General features: G+C 41.2%; 1 pseudogene; it reads left to right on the top strand.

Moving 5' to 3' along the window:
• The first annotated feature begins 259 nt into the window (after window positions 1–259).
• LOC129250261 (uncharacterized) lies at window positions 260–9600 on the top strand (annotated as a pseudogene).
• Window positions 9601–9928: the final 328 nt, after the last annotated feature.

Raw genomic sequence — 9928 nt, 5'->3', positions numbered from 1 at the left:
AAACTAAATAATCTTCCTAGATCCGAAGTTAGCGGTATAGAGGTATAGCGGTTCAAAAGAGTTACAACACTTCAAAGTTGAAGTACTTCAAAGTTGAAGTGGATACATTTGTACCCGGGTGTGTGTTCTAGGGTTAAGAGCTTTAGCAATTCGATCACGCCGGTTTCGTGCAACTCTTTCACCCATCCAAGAAGAGAGAGATAGCGACATATACCGCACGGCGCACCCCAAAATTACACCGACACGTTGTATGTGGAATATGCAAATACACCAACATGAATGTAAAAGAAAAATACGACGCAGTCACAACCCACAAATACTGCATCAATTGCTTGGCCAGATCACACCGGACAAAAAGCTGTACAAGTGAGAAGAGATGTTCCACATGCAATGGAAACATCACTCCACCCTACATGGACACCTAAGATTGTACACTCATGTCACGCAAACAAAAAGAGAACGAGGAGTCGAAGCACATCCCTTCACCACCCCTAGAGGACCACCCTCATTACTAGCCAAGCAGACCATTGTACCCACGGCACTCATCCGCATCAAACAAGCAGACAAATGGCATAAAGTCAGGGCCCTCATCAACCCGATCCAAAAAATAACCACCATCGGCTCTGACTTAATAAAAAAGCTGAGACTGCCGATAACATACCTAAACGAACATCGGATTTGCCATCTCGAAATCGGATTACTAATTGATGATCAATTGCAGCTTGAAACACACGCTTTGATATCAAAGGATTTACCCATACGACCCTATGAGCAGGACATAAGCGACGAGATTCGAAAACGTTTCGATCACTTAGTCCTAGCTGACCCATTATTCACGAAGGCAAGCAACGTAATGCTCGAACTTGGAGCCGACCTATACCCAAAAATTATAAAATCCGGCATATTTCATCCCGACAATGGCACAGTGGTGTCAATCCATTTTGAACCTCAACTCAAAATATTATATTAATCTACAAAAAAAAAAAAAAACAAAATAAACTGTAAGTACGACCCAAATAATTTCAAATATTTTATCATACGTGCAAATCAGAATTTTCCAAAGTAAAATTAAAAAATTTGTGATTAAGCTAGCTTGAATCGCTAGTTATTTTGCTATATATTCTGCTTTGCACTTTTATATACATACATATATATATATATATAATATACATACATACCCGAAACAGTGCAGTATAACACCAGTTGCTCTGTCGACGGCGATTATTCCTTTATATTTTTAATAAATCATTTTAATCAAATATACACACCCACACGTATATAAAAACAAAGCAACATATTCCACCTAACAATTTGTTGGTATCAATATCAACGGTTAACCCAACAAGTACTCATAAAATAAAATTAACCAGTAGGAAATGGAAAAAGCGACCGAGTAGGAAAAAATTGAAAACCCCCTGTAGGAAAAATTTGAAACGTATTCTCAGTTGCCTTTAGTGCATAAAAGAGGCATCTATCACGAATATTTGTTAAAATTTTGTAAAACATAAAAGTACGAAAATTCATTTGAGCGTTACCTTCAAAATAATAATCGAACTCACTCCCTTCATTTCATTCGGTTGTAAATCTCACTCTTTTAAATAAAATGGAAGACTTTAAGATAACAACTTCTGATTTGATAGAATTCGTGGATGATCATTTCCAGACCCTATCTGAAGACGAGTCAGTGTACACTTTAGAAATCAAAAGAGTTGAACTCGATTCTCTTTCTAATAAATTGAAGAAAGCATATGATGTTTTTCGCAGAGCCCCTAATAGTGCCGACGAGGCCATCGATTTAAACAAAATAAAAGATTCATATAAAAAATGCTATCAAATGCATCTAAACTGCTTAGCTTTAATAAATAAGGATGTGGACATTCTAAAAAACCTGAAACATACCCAAGCAATTAAAGAGAGACCTTCAGAGGTCCCTATGATGAATTTCACACCCACAGTTCATCTACCACCATGCGACACGGACATCTTTTACGGAGATTATGTGACATGGCCTACATTTAGAGACATATTCACAGCCTTTATGCCCATTATCCAAGGATAAGTAATGTGGAAAGGCTCTTCCGCTTGAACCAAAAGACCCGGGGCGAAGCACGAGAAGCAATTAGAGGCGCACCCTTAACGAATGATGGTTTCATACAAGCGTGGAAAAATTTAACCGACCAATATGAAAACAAACGAATGCATGTGAATACCCAACTAAAAACTCTTTTTAATCTGCCACAAATAGCACAAGAAACAGGCAACTCCATTAAAACCCTACAAAGAACGATAAACAGTTCTTTAACAAATTTGACAAACCTAGGGATAGACACATTAAGCTGGGACTCGATTTTAATATACCTTTGTAGTTCAAAACTACCTAAGGAAACCCTAGAAGCATTTGAATACACCCTCGAAGATAATTCCACAATACCCTCATGGGAAACTTTTGATAGTTTTTTGACCCATAAATATAAAACTTTGGAATCAGTAGGGAATTTTAAAGCTTCAGATTCAAAAAGTCACCCAGCCCAACCCACCATAAAAAAAGCTATGAAAAACGATACAACACTTTTCACGTCAACGTATCTAATAACTCCATCCCGGAACAGTCAAAACAAAAAAAAAAATATTCCGAACCTAATTTCTCAAAAAAACCATTCGAAATAGACAGTTGCCAAATATGCAAAAAACAACATTCCATTCGTGAATGCCATAAATTCCTAGCCATGAGGATATTGTTACAACTGTTTGGCAATGTCGCATAGGTTCAGAGACTGCAAAAGCAAATACTCTTGCAGAAAATGTAATAAAAAACATAATACCTTACTCCATAGAGACTCAACAAGTCGAACCCAATCCCCCCCGGAGGGATCAAGAGTCTTAACTTCAACTCCTGATACCAACACAGATACCTTCACACCCACGCAAACCCCAAAAATAAATCCGCAAACCTATGCCAACATCATACAATCCACTCTATCGACAACCCAAGACCCATTCAACCCAAATAGGAAGCAGATTTTATTAGGAACTGCCATGGTTCGGATAGAACATAATGGCGAAAGATTCATTGCAAGAGCACTCATCGATTCGGGATCCGAAGCTAAGTTTATATCCAAAAAACTACAGCAGAATCTCTATATACCCACACACTCCATGTCAGCCCAAGTACCTGGGTTAAATAACTCAGTTTCAGCAACACCAACAAAAATGTGCGGAATTACCCTATACTCACCGTTGAATACACATATTAGAATATCGACACAAGCATTTATTCTAAACAGCCTCATGGATAATTTACCCTCATACCCACTTGACTCTAAGTTATGCCTTGAAACGCTTGGTTTCACATTAGCAGATCGCCAATTCCACAAACCCAGACCCGTGGACATATTGATTGGTAGTGATCTATACCCAAAACTTATTCTAGGAGGAGTTAAACAAAATATTTTAGGTTCACTCTTAGCCCAGGAGACAGAGTTTGTGTGGATTTTGACTGGCCCTGTACCCAGATTGTCTCAGTCACCAAACTTGGTCTCTTTTTACAATAAAATGAGCCCGGATAACCTACTTACTCGTTTTTGGGAGGTAGAGGAAGTTCCCAGAAAGCCCCTAGCCTCCCCATCAGACGTACTTTGCGAAGAAAGATATCAAAAGACTACACGTCGAAACCCCAACGGACGCTATGTAGTAACTCTACCCTTTAAGAACCCCGAAAACGTCGAAATTGGAGAGTCAAGACACATAGCGCTAGCTCAATACCTCAGAAATGAAAGGTCTTTACTTAAAAGGCCCGAAATTAAGGCGGAATATGATAAAGCAATTACCGAATACCTGAAACTTGGCCACACGAAGAAAGTTGAATATAAGCACGGATAAAACCACCTCATATTATTTACCTCATCACGCGGTTATTAAACCCGACCGCATAACAACTAAATTACGAAAGGTATTTAATGCATCAAGCCCAACATCTAATCGAAAGAGCCTCAATGACACTTTATATGTTGGACCCACTCTTCAAATGGACTTAGTCCTTCTAATTTTAAAATGGAGACTCTTTCGATTTGTTTTTAACGCGGACATTCAAAAAATGTATCGACAGCTTCTTGTCGACCCGCAGCACACCGTTTTCAAAGAATACTCTTCAGAAAATCTGTCGAAGACCCAATAGAAGACGTTGAACTCCAAACAGTTTTTTTTGTTTTGTTTTGTTTGTCGGGACAACTAGCAAGTGCAGCACTCAGACATTAATTGAGTCCATTGTACTACACTTGGATTCCCTTTTAATTTTCTTTAAATCTACCCGATTTCCGAAGAAATCTGAGTAGATCTTGTGGTGCCAAGGAGCCAAGATGGTCGCTTCGCTTCTTAGCACATCAGTGCCAAAGACCTCAAACCTGATTCGAGCGAAGGCGGGGCAGACACACAGGAAGTGGTCCGCCGTCTCATCCTCCTCTTCACAGGCTGGGCACAATACACTGTCTGAGATGCCCAACCTTTCCATGTGCTTTACCCACAGAAAGTGGCCCGTCATCAGTCCAACCAGCTTTCTACACTCCCCTCTGCCTAATGACAGAAGGGTTTGCGACAGTCGATCGGACATGATAGGTAACATCAGTTTTGTCCATCTGCAGCCTCTCTCAGCCTGCCAAGCTCGCTTGTGGGTGGTAGTTACCCATTTGCCAACCGTGGCCGTGATGGCAGCAGAGGGGAGTGGCAAAACGGGCTATGGGCCAATGAAGTTGGCCTCAGAGCCCATCATAGCTAAGGAGTCAGAGGTCTCGTTACCCGCGATACCCACGTGTCCCGGGACCCATGTTAGCATCAGGCTATTATGTCTACCGACATAGTTCAGCCTGGATTTACAGGACTTGACTACCCCTGATGTGGTTGGAGGGCTGTCTAAGGCCATAAGCGCAGCTTGGCTGTCGCTGCAGACACATATAGATCTGTCTCTCCATCGTTTTTCCACAACAAAGTTCATCGCTTCTTGAACTGCATACACCTCCGCTTGAAACACAGATGCATGCATTCCAAGAGCAAAGTGCAGTTTTGTCCCGCTGGATTCCACGTAGACCCCAGAGCCGGAGCCATGCTCGGTCCTGGAGCCATCCGTAAAAATGCGAAAACAGTATTTGCCGGGCTCATTTTCTGAGTCTCCCCACAACTGAGTAACACTACACTGTATCTCTTTTCAAGTACGACCCTTGATGGCGTGGAGTCAAGGGGCATGGAGAGAATCGTTTGATCGATGCCCATGCCTTCTCTGTGTTCCAATGCCGGACAAGGGCCGTACCAGTTCCCACTGTGTTTCAGTCGGTAGATGGCCTTCAAGGCCTCTCCTTGGATGAAAGCATCAAGTGGTGGTAAACCAATCAGAGCATCTAGTGCCGGGCCTGAAGTAGTCGGAAAAGCTCCGGTGCAACAAATGGCCACAGTGCGTTGTAGTCTCGATAAGGTCCTCCTGACTCCCACTAGAGAGAGTCTTCTCATCCAGACCAGTGATGCATAGGTGATAATGGGTCTTATCATAGCCGTGTAGATCCATAGAACCTTGCTAGGAGAGAGACCCCACGTTTTCCCAAAGACACCTTTGCACTGCCAGAAAGCTGTCAGTGCTTTGGATGTCTTTGTTTCAACTTGTGATTTCCATAGGAGCTTACTATCGAGGATTACTCCAAGATATTTAATTTCCTTGGATAGCTGGATTGTGACTCCTTTTAGCTTTGGCACAGCGAGTCCATCAAGCTTCCTCTTTCTGGTAAAGAGGACAATACCAGTCTTGGCGGGATTTGCCGATAGCCCGTTCGCACAGCACCAAGTGTCAATCCGATCCAGAGTTTTCTGCACTTTCCTGCAGATGTTCATAAGCGAAGGGCCTGTTACCAAACAAGCAACATCGTCCGCATATGCTTGTGTGTAGACTCCCGACTCGTTAAAGGTGGTGAGCAGAGGATCGATTACCATGCACCAGAGCAATGGAGACAGCACACCGCCTTGGGGGCAGCCTCTATTAACCCCGGATGACACCAGCAGATCTTCCTCTGCTCGCACCGAAACGATTCTTTGGGCCAGCATCGAACGAATCCAATTTACTAGCACCCGGTCTACGCCGTGCCTACTGGCAGAGTTACACTCGGTATAAATAAATAAACAGTTACATTCGGTATAAATTGCGCGCCATATTTAGCTATTCGAACCCTATTAAAATTAGCCGATGACGTCCAAGATACGTCCCTATAACGTCGAATATTCTTCGCAACGAAATGTACGTAGACGATGTCCTAACAGGAACCCATTACCTATCAACTGCTAAAAGAGCAAAAGATGAACTAATTTCTGCTTTGGAATCCGCTGGATTTGCTTTACGCAAGTGGACCTCAAATGACCCAGAAATATTAACAGAACTTCCTCAGGAACATAAATTAAACATGGAATTATTGAATTTGCCCGAGTTCGTCAATCCAAAACCCTAGGTATACGATGGAACTCCAAAAAAGATTCAATTTTCTTTCTCGTCCACCCAATCGAAAATAAACCCACCTACACCAAACGCGAGGTTTTATCAGCTATTGCCAAATTATTTGACCCAGCCAGGTTGGCTCAGTCCAATAATAATAACGGCAAAAATTATTATGCAGCAAGTATGGCTTGATAAATCCGACTGGGATGAAAGTCTTAAGCCACTCACACTTCATCGATGGCTTAATTTCGTAAATGACCACGAAACGGCAAGCAATATTCAAATACCCAGATGGACCCATTTCTTACCATTAGCAACCATCGAATTTCATGGATTTTCTGATACTTCCGAGAAAGCTTATGCCGCAACCCTTTATATTCGAGTCACCATCGAAACCGAAGTATGGATCACTCTCTTAGTATCGAAAACGAGAGTTGCCCCAATTAAAAGCATATCGTTGCCAAGGTTAGAACTCTGTGGAGCTGTTCTATTAGCTAATCTTGTTGACTCTACCCTATCCCAATTAAGCTTAAGGCAATATCAAAGCTATTTTTGGACGGACTCAACTATACTTTTATCGTGGTTAAACAAACCACCATGTTCTTGGAGTACATTCGTGTCTCACCCAGTTACCGCGGTCATGGAAAAGGTTGGAGTCAACAACTGGCGCCATGTCGAAAGCCATGACAATCCCGCAGATTTGGCAAGTCGAGGATGTACACTCACGGAACTTTTGAATTCCAAACTTTAGTGGCACGGGCCCAATTGGTTAAGATTGGAACAAGAACAATGGCCAAAAATTCAAAAACCCTATAGCACGACGATCGAAATCAAACCCGTAAAGACTTTCGCAATAACGACCCATGAGGATATCCTAGAAAGATTCTCCTCACTACCCAAAGCCATTCGTATAGTTGCGTATTTATTTAGGTTCTACTCAAATACCTCACCAGGAGACGTGAATGTCAATATTCAAGCCAAGAAATAACTCCAAACGAATTCAAAGCGACGCGAATAAAACTAATTATTTTTACCCAAAAAAATTATTTCCCACAAGAATATGATGCCTTGTTCTGAAAGAGCCAGATACCCAAGAAAAGTTCATTATTGACCCTCAACCCGTCAATGGACCCGAATAGAATAATGCGAGTTGACGGACGATTAAGCAATTCTGCAGCACTATCATATAACGAGCGACACCCAATCTTACTACCCTATAGCAGCCAATTAGCCACTAGCGATGTTCTTCAACATGTTGGACATTACAGCTCTTGCAGCCTACATTGTCTACGATTTGAATAATCCTATGTTGCCTTGGAGAACAAACAACAAGCGTAAGCAGATCCTGCGCAGCTTGGCTGAAGCATTGTGTATACCCATTATTGAAGCCAGAGCCATAAATCGTCAAGTGACGCGAAATTTTTCGACTAAAATTGCTATTGAAGCATATTTCAACCGACCGCTGGAATCAATGGTGTCAACAGCAGCATCAACATCTGCGGCAGCGCGCACGCCAAAACCTGTGTCCGGATCTTGCTATTTATGTTACGCACAAGAGGAAAAACGCCGTAGAAAAACCAGAAAGCTGTGCGCCAAATGTAAGAAGCCAATGTGTCTTGAACATTCGGTCACATCAACAAATTGCTCTATTTGCCATGATTTTCCTTAGATATAAGATGCATTTTTATAATTTTTATAATAAAAGTCAATAATATAATGTGTGAAATGAATATTTTTAATTTTTTAAATAAAAAAATAATATAGAAAATGTTTTTTTTTGATTATTATGAGGATTTTTACTATTGGGGTACAAACGTATCCCGGGTGTGTGTTTACGTATATAATGTGTTTGGAAGGCTGTAGCTCCTGAACCAATGGTCCGATCTAGTTCAAATTTTGAATTTGAACTCAAAACTAAATAATCTTCCTAGATCCGAAGTTAGCGGTATAGAGGTATAGCGGTTCAAAAGAGTTACAACACTTCAAAGTTGAAGTGGATACATTTGTCCTCGGGTGTGTGTTCTAGGGTTAAGAGCTTTAGCAATTCGTCCACGCCGGTTTCGTTGCAACTCTTTCACCCATCCAAGAAGAGAGAGATAGCGACATATACCGCACGGCGCACCCCAAAATTACACCGACACGTTGTATGTGGAATATGCAAAAGGGATAATAGGTTGGTGACATGCTCCAAATACACAAACATGAATGTAAAAGAAAAATACGACGCAGTCACAACCCACAAATACTGCATCAATTGCTTGGCCAGATCACACCGGACAAAAAGCTGTACAAGTGAGAAGAGATGTTCCACATGCAATGGAAACATCACTCCATCCTACATGGACACCTAAGATTGTACACTCATGTCACGCAAACAAAAAGAGAACGAGGAGTCGAAGAACATCCCTTCACCACCCCTAGAGGACCACCCTCATTACTAGCCAAGCAGACCATTGTACCCACGGCACTCATCCGCATCAAACAAGCAGACAAATGGCATAAAGTCAGGGCCCTCATCAACCCGATCTAAAAAATAACCACCATCGGCTCTGACTTAATAAAAAAGCTGAGACTGCCGATAACATACCTAAACGAACATCGGATTTGCCATCTCGAAATCGGATCACTAATTGATGATCAATTGCAGCTTGAAACACACGCTTTGATATCAAAGGATTTACCCATACGACCCTATGAGCAGGACATAAGCGACGAGATTCGAAAACGTTTCGATCACTTAGTCCTAGCTGACCCATTATTCACGAAGGCAAGCAATGTAATGCTCGAACTTGGAGCCGACCTATACCCAAAAATTATAAAATCCGGCATATTTCATCCCGACAATGGCACAGTGGTCGCCCAAAACACCACATTAAGATGGATCTTAACCGGAATTTTAAACTAGACCCTAAACACTGCAAGGCGGCCGGGATGTTTATTCCAAACAAACACATCCCTGCATTGTCCTCTTAAATTCCGAAAGGCGAAAGAAGGACAATGCAGGAATGAATAACAGCACCAACATCGGCATAAAAGTTTAGTTTTATAACTAACAGCACACAGAGCGCAAGGAAGATCGAAGGGAACCCAAATCCAGCTATACCGCCAATTAAATAGGAACCTCACACCACAGGTTATTATATCTACCTATTATTATAAATATAATTAATACACACTTATACACATGTATATATTACACCTAATTCTCTTTTTACACGAATTTTTTTTACACGAATTTGATTTAACACGATTTAAAAAGAGAAAAAAAATTTTTTTTTACACGAATTGTTTTGTTTTAACACGATTTTCAATATTTTATGAATTTTTCTTGAATCTCATAGAGCAAATCGGATTCATTGTTTGGGATTTTTGTTTTAGCATATCGGTTTAGGTTATTTGTTTAGGATCTTAGAATATCAGCATGTAATCGCATCTATACAGGATGAGCGGCTTTGGGCTGTT

Source organism: Anastrepha obliqua, chromosome 6, assembly GCF_027943255.1.
Source record: "Anastrepha obliqua isolate idAnaObli1 chromosome 6, idAnaObli1_1.0, whole genome shotgun sequence".
Lineage (NCBI taxonomy): Eukaryota > Metazoa > Arthropoda > Insecta > Diptera > Tephritidae > Anastrepha > Anastrepha obliqua.
The sequence above is the reverse complement of the archived record's forward strand: the minus strand, read 5'-3'. Positions and strand labels throughout refer to the sequence as shown.